This window comes from Passer domesticus, chromosome 5 (genome assembly GCF_036417665.1).
Source record: "Passer domesticus isolate bPasDom1 chromosome 5, bPasDom1.hap1, whole genome shotgun sequence".
NCBI classification, from domain to species: Eukaryota; Metazoa; Chordata; class Aves; order Passeriformes; family Passeridae; genus Passer; species Passer domesticus.
Window position 1 is genome coordinate 72,265,245 of NC_087478.1, and position 20,193 is coordinate 72,285,437.

At 41.8% G+C, this 20,193-nt stretch overlaps 1 long non-coding RNA gene across 2 annotated transcripts; it reads right to left on the reverse strand.

Annotated features, from left to right (window-relative positions):
* Positions 1 to 2,215: 2,215 nt before the first annotated feature.
* LOC135300943 (uncharacterized) lies at positions 2,216 to 17,526 on the reverse strand. 2 transcript variants are annotated; one of them, XR_010362691.1, is made up of 6 exons: positions 16,393 to 17,526; positions 15,039 to 15,349; positions 12,691 to 12,988; positions 11,896 to 11,973; positions 7,244 to 7,288; positions 2,216 to 2,939 (listed from the first exon to the last, which is right to left on the reverse strand). It is a non-coding gene; the product is annotated as an uncharacterized LOC135300943 (long non-coding RNA). The 2 variants fall into 2 exon arrangements; XR_010362692.1 differs by lacking the exon at positions 15,039 to 15,349.
* Between the last annotated feature and the right edge of the window lie 2,667 nt (positions 17,527 to 20,193).

The window sequence follows — 20,193 nt, forward strand, 5'->3', positions numbered from 1 at the left end:
GCATGGTGAGACCTTGGCAATGGAAATAAGCAAAGATGAAATTACATCAGCTGAAGATGTGGCTCAATATAGACACCACAAGTAAAGAGAGTGGGAAATCTCAAAAAAACCCCCAAAACCCTGGTTTTACATTAGACGTTTTCAGGGTCAAAAAGTCCACAGATGCCATTTTATCAAAGGCAATCAACTATGATGAGTATTTCAGGCCTTCTAGCACAATACTTTCCTGTACTATACTGACCTATAATTTCATTCTAAAAGTTGTTCTCAGTCAGCAAGATATAATTTTCTTTCAATTTGTACAGTGGAGAGACATTTTACAGAATATTTCATGGGTGTTTACAGCATATATTTTCAATCTAAATTGAAACATCTAAACATCTAAGGTATAAAATCTCATGCAAAGATGTTAAACATTACAAAAAGAAGACCACAGTAGGACAAATCCCCCTCCGCCCCATAATTTATGAAATATATAACAGAAAACTGGATGCAGAAAAACTTGTATCATGTCACCTTTTTTCCCTTTTATCTGAGCAAATAAAAAAATCAAGGCTTGACGATTACTTCTGTTGCATTAAATTGCTGATAGACAGAATAATGGCTTCGATATTCCTTTTAATTTACTAAAACCAGAACCCATTAGGACATAATTTTTTTCTTTGCAACTTGCCAGTCCCTGAAAACAGCTCAGCTCAAAAGAGCACTCTAGCCTTTTGCTATAATTACATACCCACCATTTGTGGATACAAGCCATGTCAGGTACTTCATTGCTGCCATCTCTTTCAGTTACTCTTGTCCTCCCCTGCAAATCTGCAGTGCAGACTAAACAATAGCCACCAAAAGCTTAAAAAACCCCACATCATTCCAATATGACTTCATTGTAAGCAGCTGTGTGCATGCATGTTTGGTATTGGAGCATGCAGTCACATACTCTTTCTGTTTGCAAAATGTGGTTTTCTTTTTTCTTTTAATAAGCTAGCCCTCACTAAGTGAACAGGAATCCATCTCTCCTTCAGATTCTGTGGGAGTTTTGGCAGTGAAGACCCTTGAAATACTTAATTACAAAACATATTTCAGACCCTGCCTATCACCTTCACCTACAGATACGGCATTTCACTGTGGTCCTAACAGTGCCTCTAGTAACAGAGCACGTAATGCTGCCTTTAGTACATTTCAGATTGCCTGTAGATAATTTGTTTCACCAAGATCCAAAGGTAACTTTCCAGAATAAAGTGTGAGAGTTCTCTCACATTTCTAAGATGTCATCCATAATGAAATACTCTGCAACCACTACCTCATTCACTGTCTCACCTAACACGATTTCCTGCTCCAGTTCCCAGAGTTCAGTTCACGAAAATAATCTCTTTGTCTTGTATTTGGGTTCTTGTTCCCCAGTTTCTGTGTCTTTTGAGACCAAACTGGTATTTATGTTACTTTCCTGCTTCCTAGGGCAATTTAAGAACTGTCACATTTCATTACATATTCTCTATTCCCTTGCAATTTCACACATTCCAGCAGACACCTCCAAATTAAAGTCCTGTTGTTAAACAATAACCAGCACTGAAAGAGGAGCTGTGAGGCAGTTACCTGTTATGCTACAGTTCATCCTCTGTTTTGGGCTGCTGTTTCCCAGAAGGTGTGAAAGAATTTCTCAAATCTCAGATGATCCTCTGTCCAGTCATACTTTGCCATACTGGAGCAATGCATTTGCAGTTTCAGGTCCTACTCCTCTTAGTAATTACATTAACTTTAGGATTTTTGTACTGTTGTTTAGTTTCTTTAATTTTTTTGCAGTCCTGGGAAGCCACGTCACTTCTGTCGACCTGATTGACATTTACTTCAGTCATTTGTCTTGATGAACCAGGGCAGGATTCATGCACATGAACTTGGCATCTTGTGGTAGCTGACTCCCACTGATTTAAGACCAACTACCTTCTCTCCCTCTCTCTCATCTCCTTTTCACCTATTGCAGATGCTAGAGATAAAAGACGCTACAGAATAACCAGCAAGAACTTCACACAGATGTCCCTTGTTCAGATGACATGCTGGGATTTGTGATGGAGGCCGTGTTTTTCCTTTCCCTTTGGAACAGCAAAAAAGCCAAACCCAAAACACCTTACATGGTTCTAACAAATATCTTAAGTCAAGAATGACAGTTAATTATATCAATATTAAAAAAAACCAAACAAAACAAAACAACAACAACAAAAAAAAACCAAACAAAAAAACCCCCAACAAAATCCCTAAAGACCTATAGGACACTTAGATTCCACTAAAACAGAAATCTTAAATCAGGTCACATTTTGTTAGGACATTAAAACAGACCAGAAATAGTGGAACATTGCAAACTCAAAAAGTGAAAGCAGCTATAATTTTAACTAAGTTTTACACTGCAGCTTGCAAATGCATTTATCATAAGAAGTAACTGACTTGGAAGGTGAGAAATTCTTTTCTGTGGTATCCTGCTGTGATCCATGGTGATATGGAGCAAGATATGAGACATCCTGCTCAAGGGAAGAGTAGAAGCAATCTTTTCTAACAGTGTGACTTGCAAGGGTTATTTACTTACTGCTGAATGACTTCCCATTGCACATTCACCAGGAAGCTTTTGACATTACTGAGCTTTCCACTACTCTGATTTATCACTGGGTCAAGGCTGAGGATGCAAAAAAATCAAAGGCTGTGCAAAGTATGATTAGATTAATGATGACAGGCTTCACCTGGAAACTGAGAGTTTGTTTTGTGAAGGACGTAAGGAGGGAAAAAAAATCCCACAACATTTTAGATAGGAACCTTAGAAGTGAATACACACAGAGGGACATTCAGAAGCTGCATCCTCAGCTGTGGAAATGTGCACCCACACTGCAGTGATAGAAACAAGAGCGTCCTCAGAAGGCTCTTCTTGGAAGTGCTCACATCTTGTTGCCTAGGTTTTGCTGGAAAGAAAAGTGCGAAATTAGACCCTCTTGGCAACCTGGAAGCACTTTCCAATCACCTTGCTTTTTGTGGCAAATGTAATACCCAAATCCAGAAACACAATTCTCAAAATTGCGCATCAGAACCCTGGTTCAGAGACACTGAAGTGAATCAGAAATCATCAACATTATTTTCCATGGATCCAGACAGCTGCCCAGTAATTTAACTTCCAGTTATTTCTAGTTTGGGACTCAGTGACCAAAGCTACTGCTGATATATTTTCCTTCTGTGAACAACATTTGTGTAAAAAAACAACAGGTTTTTTTTTCTCCCACTCTTTTGTTGCTGCTGAAATTTGTGCAGAAATAGACTTTTGTGAATGTTTCCAATTTACTGAACTACCTGGGCAGTGTTCTAGCCTGGCTTTGTGAAGACCTTCAGACAGTTTGTTGGACTATTCCAACGCTCTCAGACATCTAGTTTTCTTATCAATGCTTGTGTCTAAGGAGTAGAGAATGCTTTTTTTTTAAAATTAATATTTTCTTTCACTCTCTGCAAAGCTGTGTGCTATTGAAAGTCACATGGTAAGTGACATAAAAAAGACTCAAACTATTTAAAGAACAATACAGCTCAGTCTTACTGTGCTCTTATGCTCTATTTCTGAATTGTCACACATTGCCTAATGCAAACCTATGCTCTGGGTTACTTCTGCTCTGCCCTACTCCTTTAACTAGATTAGGAAGTACAGTAGCAACAACTGCTGGCACAAGAAGAGAAAAAAGATGACTTTGAAACAGTTTGGTTTCATTCTAGAAAAGTCCAGTGAAAGTACTAGAAAGTATTTTTTCTAGGTTAAAAAGTGAAAGGAAAAAAAAAAAAACAACCTTCTAAGAGTATCAATGTTTGTATTTCAGTAGCTTAACAAGACTCTCCTGTACAGTCTCATGTTGTAACAGTGTAAGAAGCAATATTAGGAACTGGCACCAGAAACACTCATACAAATACCAGTAGCAAATACCAGAATCTCCCTATATTAAAAGTAAAAAGGCAAGAGATGCATGTGGGCTCTGTTTTCAATCCCGAGCTTCTAAGCTGGAGAAATACACAAAGATACAGAGGCAACTCCAAGAAATAGCCTTGCATTTTTAAAAAGTAGGTGTCTAACAAATGTCTTTCTTTCACATTTTCCCCTATGAATTTCATTGAGACATTAGAGAGACTGCCCAAGTACATCTCTGTTTTCTGACAGACTCATCATCTTCTTGCAAATACCACAGGCTGTCTACTTAATCAAGTTCCTGGACCTCTGGCACTGGGTTTGCAACACATCTCTGATATACAGCTTCATACTACTCCTCTGACTGCCCTCCCTGACTCCCTCCCTGACTCCCTCACTTTCACGACCTGCCAAAGCCTTTTATCTCAAATTCATGTCTCTTCAGTCTTTCAGAGAAAATGCGTCACAATAATGGCCTTAGTGTTCCTCCAGCAGAGGTGTGCAGATAGATGTCTGAAGTGTTGGTCACTTTTCCGTCATACCTTCAGCCAACCTCACCCTTAACTATCCTATTTTGTTCTTAATATATCACTTTGTAACACATAGACACATAATATTCAGAAATCATTGCACCACAGATATATTTTGCTCTATCAAACTATCCTTCATTCTTATTCACTGAGCATCTGCAAATAATTCCATCTCTTCTTAGCTAACTTACCCTGTTTAAAATAACAGTGTAATAACAGTAATGCTATAGCACTGATCATAACAGCAATTAGATTATTTTACTGTGTTATGAAATGGCACACACATTGAAAAGAGCAAGCCAGATCTTTTCTGTTGTAGTTGCGTAACTTAAGAAAAGAGTAATTTTCAAGTACGGTGAATTTGCTATAAAATAACCTTGGTAATCCCATTTTGAAGAGAGTGCTCACTGAAAAGGTCACTTACACATATATCCATTAAGCTCCTCCCACAAAACAGAATAAATGAACCTTCCTGTTGCTTTATGCAATGTCAATAAATACATCCAAAAATACCCAGACTTTGCAAAATCTTCCCCTGCATCTGTTTCTAGTTATCACTTTATAATTCAGGTTACATCTCCCATCCCATTCCAGAAGCCATTTGAACTTCATATAAACGATAAGGCTTTCTCCCATCTGGCCCAGGTATAGTTTATACCAGAGATTAATCAAATGCTATCCTAATTTATATAAAGAACAGGGCAGATCAATAAGTTTTACCTGCGTCAAGGATCAGTGTCTTTTGGAAAGTAAGAATAACTAAATCAGGCAATTGGTAGATGCTTTTGCCTGATTTTAGCAGGAACAGCTGGAAAGCACATTTTCAAAATCTTGTTCATGACATTCCCCTCTAGTGAGCTTTTGCACCTGCTGACAGTTGCTGCTAGCTTGATCTTCCTAAGAGAAATGCTTTAGCAGCCCTTTTCCCTTCCCTCAAATCTACTTTGGTTTCCTGCTGTTGATGGTTTCTGGTCCCTCCAGAAGTTCCAACCCCAGGCTCCCTCCCATTCAATAGCTGTCACACAATACCTATACTTCTGTTCTCTACTCTTTTTTCTTTGTTCACATTCATCTTGCAACAGTTTCCCTACCTTTATATCACCCTAAAGACCTTTCCTCCCCACGTTGCTTTCCCACCTTTCAGTGAAATGTCACCATCCAAATCTTTGTTAAGCAATAAACTTACTTTGTGTTACTATACTTGAGACCCAAATTCTGTGATTCCTAAACCATGTTTCACATTATTTGCTTCGACAGCATTGTCCCCCACTGAACACCCTTGGTTAGCATTGAACACTGCAGTTGGGGTGATGTGCAACTCCTTGTTACGTTCATTACTTTTTTTCTCCTCCAAAAGTAGAGCTTGCAAACCCTGCCTGCAAACCACGACCCCTTTGTATCCAATTCAACAGACACAGAGCAAAGTGAACCAGAAAAGGTGGTCCTTGTCTCTTCCTCTCTCTATTAAACAGCCAGAGTACAAATCCCAGTTTTGGAGCCGGCTCATTCAGCTTTGCCTCAGGGATATTTGCACCATGGTATGTCACAGTGCAGCTGTGCCCTAAGTAAACTTTAAAAGACCATTGTACAGACTTGTGACAGGCAGGCATAATAGAGAGGCATAAAGCACTTAAAAAGCCTTAATCGTCGAGAAAAAGAAGAGTTTGGTAAAGACAATGTTTGAAAGAGAAATAATTTAATCCAAAAAAGCCAGACCTGAGTCAGAACCTCCGGGTAAACTTCCTGGCAGTGGGATAAACCAGCATGGAAATCACCCTCCAAGAACAGCAATAATCCCCTCTTCCTTTGGAATTTCAAGGCTCACATAGACTGGGCACAGAGCAGAATCCAGGGAAAAACATTAGATGCCATGAAAGGCTTACTCTGCTGCTAAATTCAGAGACAGAAATGAGCTGAAAGCTCTGGTGTTACTAAGGTACCTCTTATTCACAGCTCAACTGTCTTTTACGTTTAATATTCATTACAGGATGCTGATCTGGTGTTTTCTTCTGTACTCTGATACAGACTTTAAGTTGAAAAACCCTGTGAACAAGATTTAATTACTGACACAGATGCATTAATTGGCTATTTTCTATTACCATATCCTATGTTCATCACAGAAGTCATTAAAATGATTTTTCTTCCTTCAGAAATGGGAGAGAAGACATAGGCAAATGTGAAATTGCCTCTGAAGCACACAGAGACATCAGTGACATGGGCATTTGCCTCAGCAGTGCAGTGAGACAGCGTGGCTGGCACATGCTCCTGAGCAGCCAAGTCTTCCATAAAGATAAATGCATGACTAAGTGCAGTCTTCCTTCTCAGGTGCCATGGCAGCAGGCATCACCCAGACTGAGGTTAAAGCATTAGAATAATTAGTCTGAGTCAGTGGTGGGCCAGTATTTTCTGCTGTGATGACTTTACTGGAGTGGAGCTGTGTTGTCAAAGCTGCCTCCAAAACTGGCCTCTGTACATGCTCCTTCTAAACACTGAGGCTGAGTCCCAAGGGAAAAAGTAGCACAAAAAGGAAAGACCAAGAAGTTAAGACAAAGGAGGACAAAATAATCCTGTGCCACAGAAGAAGTTAAAAAGGTACAAGCTGCAGCTGCTGCCAAAGTTTTGTTAGGAGAGCTACTGGAGCAAGCAGCTGCAATTTGAGACGAAACTCTTTCCTCCTCCAGTTCTTTTCAGCAATATTTTATGCAATGTTAAATTAAGGTCAGATAAAGGACATATTAGTAGTGTTCTTGCCAGTGAAAACCACAAGTTCACTACTACATTATGTTTATTTACTTACTGTTTGATAAAAAGAGTTTCCCTTTTGAAGGTCCATTTGAGGAACCTGTGAAACAGAAAAATATTTGGACACAGCTCTGAAGAGTTAATGGAAGTTCTCTGTGCTCTGTCTGAAGTCAGCTGGGGTTCTCTTTCAGCATATTAGTTGAATGTATACACAGAGAATATTTTACTTTGTTTTATGTTTATTGCAATTTACAAAGCTTACACTAATAGCCCAATTTTGTACAATTATCTGAATGCAAAACATTGTTCAGTTGAATTCCCATAACCTAATTCCTAATTCCTACTCCCTTGGCTGTCTCACTTTCAATTATGAACCAAGGTCTGTGCACATCAGATGAAATGCTGCTATTGTAAAAATGTAACCTTTCTTTAGAAGTTATTTTCAGTGGTCTTCTGCCATACAGGCTGTTTTCATTGTCTGCAACCAAAAGCACTTGAATGAAATCTGATTTTAACATGACAGCCTTGCAATACATATACTTTTGCTAGAGTGGTTTGTTTTGTTTTTGTGGGAGTGAGCCACTTGTGTTTGCACCATAATTGTACCTCTAAATGTCTCTTGAGCTGCACATGTGGGGCAAAGTGTGGCTTTATGAATATACAGGGGAAGGGGAAGAAAAGAGGAAGGCCATACAGAGAATTACATCTTTCTTTTCCTTATGTATATAACATAGCTAACACAGCTTTGAAAGGCAAGCAATGGATGATGTTAACACTCCATTAGTGCGAACTTGGTGTTCAGGTCTGAGTATTAAGACATCCTGAGGCTGCCTAAGGGTTCATAGATGCTTGGTTTAGTACTTTTGCCTTTCTGGGGCCTTTACAGTTTTTTATCTGTGAGTTTAGTCCACAATCTATGAAAAAAAAAGTGAGCTCTTTTTTTTCTTTTTAAGCAAAATCTAGGATTTATTAAATAATATGACTCCAGGAACTAGGACTTAAAGAAAAATACCAAAGAAGCTGAAACTTGTAAGAGCCAGGGACAATGTGCTATGTTCCCCAAATCAAGTTAATGAATTAACCTAGTCAACTGACCTGCCTTTCTGGAAAGAAAACATGCACCTTGAAAAATGTGGATAGCGTCATACTGTGGAGTGTACTTCCTTGAAGCTTTGCAAGGTTTGGCTCTGTTCTAGTACATCCCACTCTTCCTGTTCCTCTGAAATACCTATCCTGCATTTCCTTATTTGTGCTATTTTACTGTGGTTTTGGTTGATTACAGACCTATTGGGTAGGAGGAAATCATTCTTACATCGAATTTGGAGGGAACAAGCCTTGTTTGATTCAACAAGGACAGATGTAATAGATAATTTTTAACTGAAGTTACCTACATACATTTCTTTGAAACTCAGTCTCTAAACTCCATTCCTTTGTTGTGAATTGAAATAAATAATATTCATTTCATTATGAGATAGGGCAGACTTCACCCTCTGGCCTTGCCTGGCTCTCTCATTTGTCTGTAGAGGAAGGCTTCCATAACCTGGGCTTTTTTTGTACATTGATAATGTTACATGAAATTAATCTCAACTCTGATGCCATATTTTGGATAGCCAACATTAAAATAGTAAAATTAAATTCCTTTTTCATTTTTGCTGCCTTAAATATCTTCCATCTTTATTTGCCCTAAAGGAACAGCTGCCTCTCCAGGCAGTGAAATTTCTGTTCCTTAAAAAAGCCACACATTTATCTGATATCATTATTCAGGTCTCCAAATGACCTTTATCAAAGAAGAGGAATTGGAGACATCATATTTTAGTCATTAAAGAGGGAAAAATAATCAGAAAAAAGGGAAGGAAAAAGAACAGCAAGTTTTTAAGCAGGAGAGCAATAAAGAACAAACACACTGGTTTTACCTTTGCATTTCACCTTTTATATACTACTTATATAATCATGCACTCTGATAAACACACGTACATACCCTTGTTATTGATTATCTTTAAGGAATCCTTCAGATAGTAAGGCATGACTCTCCCATCTTATTTTGGCTGGCATGCTCTGCACTAGTCCCTTGTCACTGAACCTGCAAACATGGCCACTCGGGCATTTTACTTACACAGTATGTTATTTGTGAAATTATGTCTTGGGGAAAACAAATTTCATTTTGTGCTATATGCCAGCCATCCCCATCATAGATGTCAAAGAATAAAAAAATATATACTGGCTCTCTCAGGATCCTTTCGTTTTCTCTGTCTGCTTTGTTAGAGCTGCCACAATTGCTCGTTCCTTGCAGAGCATGACACGTGTAACATCTCCACTCGCTTGCACCGGGAATCACTCACAAAGCTGGTTTCCTCTCATTAAGCCTCTCTAAGAAGTAACTGATAGCAATGCAGGCCTTGGCAATTATTTAACATTTTGAACAGACAGAAATAAGTGGCCTGCCTGGCTGCCTTGATGCTGCAGCACTTCATTCTCACATGACTGTCTGGAAATTCTGCTGCCCTGAATCTCTGGTTTCTAGTGAATGTGTAGTAATACACCAGCCTCTCCTCAGGAATGCCTTTCACAGGCATGGAACTGTATAATAGCTTTCTAGCATTTATTTGCTATGTGCATTGCTAGCACAAAAATCTGCACTGAAACAGGCAAGGTAATTAATTACTATTCTGGTTTAACATTTTTCTGTCTTTCATACCTTTGCAATACCCATTCATATATATATACATATATATGTGTGTGTGTGTGTGTATATATATATGTATATAAAGCACCCATACATCTATAAATATACAAGCATTTGATGCCCTATTTTTGGAGCAGAAATCAATACTCGCTGCCCGCTGCCAGGTGGCTCTCCACAATGCATGGCCATGAAATTCTGCATAACAAACACCTGCATAAAGGATATAGAGGAGAAAAAAGAAACATGTTCAAATGAAGACATCTTTCCATTATCCACTTCCAAAGCACTATATAAACAGCAAATTGGAAGAGATCAAAATCCACATTCTTAGAGCTTTGTGTGTATCACATATTGTATTTAATTATACATTTTTCAAAAGACTCCACCTACTCTCTGAGACTAGAAATCTTTTAATAGCATGAAGTTAGTCAATCTTTCTTTCATTAATATTCATATATATGCCCCAGTTCTTACATTTAAACTCACTAATGAAGATTCACTGCTGCTGCTGCCGAGCACTGCAGGACTGGGACCCTTTTGTGCTGCCCTGTGTAGCATTGAACTCCACGATGGGCAAACAGCACTTATTAAACAGCAGCCACTTCACCTGCTTCCTGCTCCCTTAGCCCTTCTGTTAATTCCTTGGACAGTGCAGTCTCAGTTAAGGGGGTTTATGTTCTCATTGCAGTGATGTGAGAGACAGCAGAGACTTGTATGTCGCTGTCCTCTTTGTTGAAAAGACATTTTAATAATCCCTGCCAAGTTATTCAATCTTTTCATCTTTTGCAATATAAAACGTTCCCCATTTTATGAAAGGGAGACAACAGTGCTTCTCTTCTTTGCAAGGATTTCTTACAACCATGCAGATTCTGGTTTCCATTTAGCACTAACTCGATCCCTTTATGCAGCACCACACTGGGATGTGTAAACTCAGCCTGGAACAGAGTCTGAAGGCAGAAGAGACCATTATGATCATCTAGGATTTTTCTCAGGGATTCCTGCATGAGGCTCCACAGTTTCAGTTGCCAAGGAAACAATTATCAATCTTTTCCATCCCTCGCCATCCTTATGCCTCCTTCCCATTTTGCTGTTTCTTGCTACAATAAAAAGAATCTTGTCAAATGTTCTGGTCTCCAGCTCTTGCATCCTGACCTCCACCACAAAGAAAGAAAAGGAAAGGCTGTTGAGGATCCTTGGCTGGGAGTTCAGTCTGAAGTTTACCTCCTGTCCTTGAATTTTGTGCTGCAGGTGGACAGCCCTGTGAAAATGATCCTCTCAGCTGCAGATAGCTTATCAAATGCTCTATTGTTTGACTAACATAAAACATATTATTTTTTAAATTACTCAGCAGTGTAATTTAAATTACCACTTGATACATTTGTGGTGTCTTTTCTTTCACCACAGCCTTAGCTTCACTACAACCTCATGCAGAAATGCTTTGGGGGAAAAGGCATACTTTATTATAACATGCAGCTGAAGAGCAAAAGAAATAATGAGGAAAAAAAAGGAGGATGCAAAAGATGGGAAACTGTGTAGGAGGAAGATAGAAGGCAAAAACTCTGCATCAACTAGAGAATAAATTAGATGAAGTCACAGGCAGAGAGAAAATTTTGAAGTCTCAGGAGGTTAAACTCGGGTACCTTCAGGCAAGTTACAGATCTGCGTGGTCCCCTAAGGTCTAAAGTGTTCCATCTGGATAGTTCATAGCTTCTGACAGTTGCACTGATTTTATGACTTTAAATACAACTCTGATCAGGGTGACTGTGTGAAGGACAGAAGGGTGACTCACCAATGTAATTTGTAATTTGAGGTATTCCACTCAAATTCAGTGGAATTATATCAGTGTATTCCACTCCTCAGTGTGCCCAAGAGGGAGGATGACCACAGCAACCGAAGGAAGGGAAAGAAAAGCCACAAAAAGCTTATGTGGATGAGGGCTGCCTTTGATAATTCACAATTTAGGGTAATTGTCATACTTTTATGAGTAGCCTAACATTATCTCACTTAAAGGCAAGCAGACTTACCTTGCAAACCTTTGAAATATCAGATGACCAAAGAAAAGTCAGATACGTAGAAAGTGAAACATTCCTCAGAGTATACTTCTAGGGAGAGAGAAACAAGGTAGACCACATTAATAAAACAATTGCTGTTTATGGTGAGGGAGAGATGCTTCAGCCCTTCCTCTTCTAGTCACTCATTTTTGGAGCTTGCTGAGGGGTTTTTTTATTCTGTGTATGTATGAGCCATAACAGGAAGATTCTGAGGATGGCCAAACCATGCATGTATACACAGAGGGTGCTCTCATATAATCACCACCATGGAAACACCAAGCACATGTCCAGTAGATCTGGCACCAGAGCCATTGTGCCTCTTCTGGGACCTCTACCAGCTTATGCCTCAGGACAGAACTGGGCCATTCCTCCCTACAAGCCTGGGAAATCTGGACTTTTTGGTCATTTGTGTCTATTTGTTTAAGGCATTGCACTTAAACAATGTAGCCCAGAAAGATGCATCATACTAAAATCCCTGAAATATTTTTCTGCTGAAGTCACTTGCCAATGATTTGGGGTGGTTGTAAAAGAAGTAGTAAGATCTCTGTGTGAAAAAAAAAGATGGAGAAGACAAGTTATTTTTATGAATGTCAACAATATCTCAGTTTTCTTTTTGGCTTTTTTCTGTCAGGCTGTACAGAAGAATGTTAGCAAAGCAAATAGGAAGAAAACAACAACAATGTACCAATACAGTTTCAAATATCAGTACTGTTATATCAAATACAGTGCTGTTAAGAGTAGTATATTGAGGAATATCTTCCCACATACCTTCAGGCAGGCGAGTGTTAATTTCTCCTGAGTCCAGGGAGAATAAAGAGACATTGAACTGCTGAAAAGCACAGCTAGACAAAGGGAATGGATGAACAGCAGTGTTGACATGAGTCAGAAGATGCCAGTCTTTAAGAGAGAGTTGGGTTTGGCACTTGACCTTGAACAGGTGTGTTTATGCTCTGTGGAAACTGCTGAAACAAACGTGTTTTCTGGTAAGACTTATGTACAAATGCTCTCTCTTTGTTTTATCTCATGTTTCGTCTTCTGATTTCCTTTGGCTGAATAAACATCTTTTCTGTAAAAAAAAAAGATATTCTTGAGCTCTCTGGATCAGCTGCTGGGTCAGTGCTGTGAGCCCCCAAGTGTGTTGGGTCAGTGCAGTGCAAAGCAGGCAGTGCTGGCTTCTCTATTCACATGGTGAGAGCTGTATTCAGCTACCCTGGAAGGGACTGTGTGGAGGGAAAAAACCATCCATGGCTGGCAGGGACATGACATGACTTAGCATGCCAGCTGCCTCACAAGCCTGTGCTTCCTCCCCTAGGCAGCAGTACACAAGTGGGAGAGCTCATTAATCTCATACAAGAAAAGCAGTTCCATAACAACAAAAGAAAGAAAGCAAACAAAACAAAACCCAAAAAAACCCCTCAACAAACAGGTAAACCTGAGAAAGGTTTACTGTCACTTGACTCTGCTGTTTCTCCCACTGGGTTGTGCTGCATATTTCCCAGGCAACCGCTCTCCTGCTGCTGCCTGCCCCTGCCAGGCTGAACGCAGGGAAAAGGGTATCAGTTTGCAAAAAGAGAGTGATCCTACTCCTCACAGACACAGCACAATCTTCCCCTATGGCAGACCTGAGCACATTAATCAAGCAAATGGCAGCAGGAGGCAGAACCTGGAGATGCTCTCTTTTTCTGTCCACATGAGCTTGCAACTATTCAGCTCCCATTTGCACTATAGGACATCTTGGGATGCAGGTACAGTGTCCTCTTCACATCCCTGTCTGCAGGTGTACTGGGGAGGAAAAGACTCTCTACTACTTAGGAAGCTTGAGAGGGAGTCAGAGAGGGTCCTGATCATGGAGTTCTTGTGTCCTGGAGCTTGCCTCTGGATCCAAGACAGACCCTTTATGCACTCTGGATCAAAACCTGCTCATTTCACTAAATCTCCTCTCAGATCTTGAATGTTTCAGACTCATCAACACCACCCACTATGCTAAAACTTCCCTGTCTACTCCCACTCACATCTCCCAGCTTTCCACTGGTAGCCCCTTGCTGGCAGACCATGCTTGATCACTCTGTGTGACTGTCTGCATCACTGTCTTCTGTTCTGCTACTCATTGCCAGCCCCTGCTGTTAGCAAGTGATTTCATGTGCATCTAGATAATAAATTGTTACATTAATGGATTAAACAGCTTCCAGCATCACTCTAATCTGGATGAGCCTTTCCTGGACTTCTCACTGGCTATTCTGAGGTGTGTCATTCGGCCTCCTCTTGCTGCTGTTCACACAAGCTGTACTGATGTCATTTTTAGGCTGAAAATGCAGTGAGTGTATTGCTGACTCATGTACCCAGCAGTTTCATATACATTATCACTATGCAGTTTCCTTTGTCAGCCAAATGTATAGCCTCATCAAAGCACAAAAATCAGGTTTGTTTGAAAGTTTGCTTATAGGTCCCATAAACTCTGTCAGTGAGATTATTTGTATTCTTTCTCTTAGTTCTTTCTTGACTGATCCATACAAGCTTTCCTTTACTTTCCCAGGAACTAGGTCTAGCCAGCCTCCAACTACTGGACTCATCCTCTGGGGCAAAATATCACCAGTCTTTTTCCTCTCTTCTGTGTCTTTCATGTGCCTTGACCCCACCTTTCTCTGACTGTCCCTACCCTGCTCTCCTTCACCAAGTAGCAGGTTCTCTTTCACTCCTGGAGAGGCTTAGGGGAAGGGGTTGAGGCTTTTTCCTCTGCGTTAGAGAATACTGCAGAGCTATTGCATGTGTCAAACTTTGGGTTATGCCAGGGCAGGGGGCAGGAGAGAGAGCTGTGGAGATCTGCAAGCCCACAGTACCACCTTTGCACCTCCACAGTGTGTTGGTCTGATCCACAGAGACAGCCCTGGTCACAAGAGGGACCACTATGCCACAGAAAAGAGGGATGAGTGAGCAAGGTGGAGCTGGGAAGTTCTCCTGCCCCTGCTTACACTTCTCCTAATCTTTGTCCAAAAGGTTTAACAGTAGTGCCATGATTGATGATGGCATAGTATTTTGGTCGTCATCAGAATCCTTTTAGTTGTTATAATCCTTTTGGTTGTTAGCAGAAGTGAGGTTCACATATCATTTCTCCTTACCTATAGGCCTATTCCAAAGTCTGCTGGAGTCCTTTCATTAGCATCAGATCAGAGTTTATGCTTGCATTTCCCTGGAGCTGTAAAAGATACTTGCACTCCTCTTCCTTTTTGGGATGCTCAGCATGGTTCTGTCCTGCAGAACAGCAGCAGCATTTGCATTTCCAGAGGAGTTACAGGGTTTCTTTGCAGTCACCAGGCCTCTTTCATGCAGCACACAGCTTCAGAGCTGCTGGTGGGGCTCCTTTCCACCAAGCTAGATTCTCTAATTTCAGGACTCACCAGAGGATTAAAACAGATTTTCCCCACGAGTCCTGAAAGAAATCAGTGCTTATTCACAAGGAAACAGACTCAAGATCATGCAGCTGTCCTGCCTGGGTAACCTGTCATATAGGCCTGTATAAAGAGCATATTTCAGACCACAAGAAGCACAGGAGAAACACACATTGCACTGTACAGAGGGTACATGCAGCAGAGTTGGTCTCAGATGAGGTTAGTGTATTCAGCAAAGCACTTCAAGTGCCATTTGCAGAGAAAACCTATTAATAAATGGAGACAAAGGCCATAATAAACTAAAGAGCAACTGCTTCACAGTTCAGAGAGTAAATACAGTGCCCTGGGCGAGGAGAGAGATGGCTCAATTACAGAGAGCTCAGCACAGGCCAGCTCAGACCATTGATAACTCTGCTTATCACAAAGAGAAAAATCACTATGATGGGAGAAAATAAATAAAAGAAGGAAGAAGAAAAGTGAGAGAGAAGGAAGCCACAGAAAATTGAGCTTTATAGTAAGTGTGTGCATTGACCTGTGACACTGTCTGCATATAGTTAGAGGGCAAGGAGACATGTACCTTATTAAAAATCTCTTTTAAACCCCAGATCCATTCTCTGTAAATTTCACTTGGGGTAAAATAAAGTCATATATGGTTCTGAAAAATTTTCCCCAAATTTTCATTCAACATAAGGTGGAAACAGAGCAGTTTGCTTCTCAGAGACTGCATATAAGTTACACTTTTTCTGCAAAGCAGATCATTGTCTGCTCAGGTGTTTTCACATTGCTCAAAACCTTAGAGCATTTCTTGGTGAAAGCCTGGTCTCCTTTGAAAATTTTGAAAGTGCTAATGAGACAAATCCAAAGCAGACACACTTCTCCACTCAGTTTTTTGTTTTGTTGGTTTTTTTGTTTTTTTTTTTTTTTTTTTTTTTTTTTTTTTGTTTTTTGTTTTGGTTTTGGTTTTTGGGTTTTTTTTTTCTCATGGGGCTGAAATCAGGATGCTGCCTTTGTAGATGAGGTGAAATATACTGGGGAATGGGGAAAAGTTGTGGAAAAAACCCCAACAGTCCAAAGAGCTCCTCACCTTCATCAGAAGTTATATTCTTCATCTTACTGTAGCCAAAAGCATCTTAGGAGCAGTGGGTTTAAGAAGGCAGGGACTCCCATTCCAATTCAAAGGAAGGATCCACTGAAATGGATGAATGGAACCCTGTGACCTTTTGCCATCCAGACTTTCCATTCAGGCAGTTCCATCATTTTGCAGTGAACATCACAATCAATGATTCCAGCACTAGATGTGTCAGAACTTTTAATATTTGATATCCAGCTAAGGTATTATATTCCTCTGTGCAGACACAATGCTGCAAAGTAAGTCCTGTGATCAAAGGTATGTGTTTGACTCCTTCCAGAGAAAAGCACCAGTGATATCCTCACTTGAGTGTTGAATGAATATTCTGTTCACTTTTGCTTTCCCTCTAGTATAAACTATTTTTTTTTACTGAAATCTGTGAGTGCATTTTTTTTTTTTTTGTGATTGTATGTTCTCTGAATTCTTTTGCTAGCTCTGTTTCAAGGCCCCTGGATTATCATGTCTTTCACAATGTTGCCCTGCTCTACAGCGTTTGGCTGGGATGGAGTTGTTTTTCTTCACAGCAGCCCATATAGTCCCATGTTTTGGATTTGTGTCCCAAACAGTGCTAAGATGGAACTCTTTTAGCTATTACTGGACATTGCTTGTCCTGGGTCAAGGCCTTCCCTCTTTTTCCCTCTGCACACTCAGCAAGAAGGCTGGGGGTGGGCAAGAGGCTGGGATGGGACAGCTGACCCCAGCTGACCAAAAGATATTCCACACCACACAACATCGCATTCAGCAATAAAAACTGGAGAGAAGGGGGAGATTCCAAGGAAGTTGCCCAGGAACTGGCTGAGATTTGCCTTGCTGGTGGGAGGTGGTGAGTGACCTTGCATCACTTCGGGTTTTCTTCTTTACTTATTAAGGTGTCCTGATCTCAATTTAGCTTTCTTTCACCCCTATGTCCTTGACTATTTCCACCGTGCTCAGCTCTCAGAAGTGTCATCCAGCACCAAACTACTGTGTGCCACACGGATGTTGGCCAAGACCAACTTTCCAGCGCCCCTTAATTACAGCTAAGGAACAAGTCAGGTTTTAACACCTTCGCTTCTTTGTACTGACAGTGTGTGCCTCACACCCGCTCACCCGAGCCGAGCCCGGCCGAGCCGAGCCCAGCCGAGCCCAGCCGAGCCCAGCCGAGCCGAGCCCAGCCGAGCCGAGCCCGGCCGAGCCGAGCGGCGGGAAGGTGCGGGCGCCCTCTGGCGGCCGGCGGGTCCCTCCGCCGCGTCAGGGCCCGGTGCCCGCCGGCAGCCGCTGCCCTCAGGTGCCGTGCCCGGAGGTTCGCTGCTGGCTGCTGGGAGAAAAACACTTCGTTCCAGCACTCCCATGAACTGCTGTGTGCACACCCCGCTTGGGAGACCGCTGCTCCGTAGGCTGCATGGAAAAATCTGATGGCGAGAGGACCAGATTTTTTCCAAGGGGTTGAGCATACAACCTTCCCCTGCAGCACCCCTCTCAGCAGTGGGAACTCAGGACGTCTAAAAATTTTCGCTCTCCCATCGATTTTCTGCTCCCCTTGAGCCTATAGCCGCTCCCCCCCTCGGCTGTCTTTTATCTCCCCTCATATCTGCTCTCAAAGCATTTCATCCCCTTTATCCAGCATTCTCAGTAATTCCAGACCCCCCTGGACATCTTGGCACGGGAGGCAGTGTCTCCAGCCCTCACCTACCTGCAAACACCATCATTCCTGATATTATGTTAAAGTCTTAAAAACCCCAAACCCAGCCCCGTGGGGCTTGCTTTTCCTGTCACCTCCCCACAGGAAGCCGTATCCCTCTCCCTGCGCCCCTGGGTCAGCACCACGTTGAGACACAGGACAGCAGGCGAGGGGAGAGGTGAGGAAATGGGATCGTGCAGGACAGGGTCATTAAAAAAGGAGAGGGTAATCCTAACCCAGGGAAAGCAGGGATAAAGCAGGGAAATGTGACCAGCAGACTGATAGAGAGCAGAGCTCTGGCATCTGCATTTCCACATCACAAAGAACGGGGCACAGGACAGACAAATAATCTGGCATATGCAGGTGAAGTGTGCTTGAACCTCCATCGATCCTCCTGCAGTCTCCTTCCAGGCTGCCTTTGTTGTTCCTGTCACTCCTGCTCTGTAAACTCCTGCGGAGGTCTGTTGACGTCTAAAGGGGAGAGGCAGATCGAGGATACCTGGGTATGAAAGAAACAACTTCAAGAGAACTGAAGCAACCTTTTCTGAAGCAGCCCAGTAGCTGTGCCCCAAACCCTGGTCATTGGAAATCCAATTTAGTAGCAGCCTCGCTCTTTGTGGGAGCATGAATTCCTCTCTGTGGTTTTCAGACTGGCACTGACTGTCAAGAGGGGATGAGAATTTTCAGTGCAGGGTCTAGTCACAGTATTGTGAATTAGAGTAAGTCCTTCTTTTAAACTGCACTTTTTTTTTTTCTTCCGTGACATTACTTCAAGTTTTAATTTATTTTTTTATGAGCTTGGAAAAAAGAAAGGGGAATAAAATGACTTCTTTGTATTTAAAGAGTTCACACACCCGAGGCAATATGCTGTCCAAGTCCAAACGGGAAGCATTCCAGGTGCCTCCTGGACTTGCAGCCTCCTGCACCCCACACACACATGTCTGGATGTGCCTAGAAAAGCCTGCGCACAAATGCAGCCTGCAGTTAAGTGTACTTAAGCCACCCCATGTGCCTTTTCACAGAACCTCCTTACACCATTAACACAGGGGTGAAAAGTCCCCATGGGATGGGAGTGCTGATGGTGCTGGGCTCCCAGGGCTGGCAGTGCTGCCTGGAGAAGCCTGCTCCCATCCCTGTAACTGCTGCTTTGCCAAATGGATTTAAGTGTGGATCTGTGCATCAAGCCCCTCTTGTGGCTGCCTTCCTGTGAGCAAAAGCCCCAAACAGCAGAGCCTGTGATATATAGTGCAGTGCAGGGGCCTTTAAATAACAGCCTTTATGGCTCATTATTTGCACAGCCACCTTGCAGGAGAAAACATAAAGGAAAAAGCGCATTGCAGGAAATGCTGATGCAGGTGTGTTTGCCCTGGCCTGACCAGCAGAGAATGAGAATTTACAAGCTGCAGATCCACTGCTCCTGCACGGGTTCGCTGTGGGGATTCAACATGTGCACAGGTAACCAAAGGACAGCAGCCTGTGTTTCACAGAGCAGGACCATTCTCCTTCTACCAGACCCCCATTAACAGTTTAATTTGACATGAATGGCAATCAGGAAGGCAGAGCTGCACTGTACATAAAACAAGCTCTTCTCATATGTATAAATACCAATACAAATAAATACCAATAAATACCAATTTAGGTGCCAAACTTTGGACTCCAGTAAATTAAAACATTTGCCAGCCACTGCACTGGAAACCACAAGCAGCACACCACTGTGCATACACCACACCATGAGTCCCTCCACCTTCCCAATTTTAAGAGACTCACAGCCACCTAGAATAAACTGGTTCAGCTAAGGTGAAGACTGAAAGCATCATCAGCAGAGATTCCTTGCGGCCCAGAAAGAGCTGGATTTGCTCAAGTTCATTGGTGGTCATCTATACCAACTGCTCAGGATTGTGGTCTCCAGGTGCTGAAATTTACTGCAGCTCCAGGTGATTTGAGAAGACCCTTCCCAGCCTCTTATATGGTGGCTAAACCCCTTGCAGTTTCCTCTTACAAGGCACTGCAGGCTCTGCTAACAGCAACCCTGCTTCAAGTGAGAAACTGCTCTCCCCTCCTGGGAAAAAAGGGTCAGAAAGTACATTCTCCAGCTA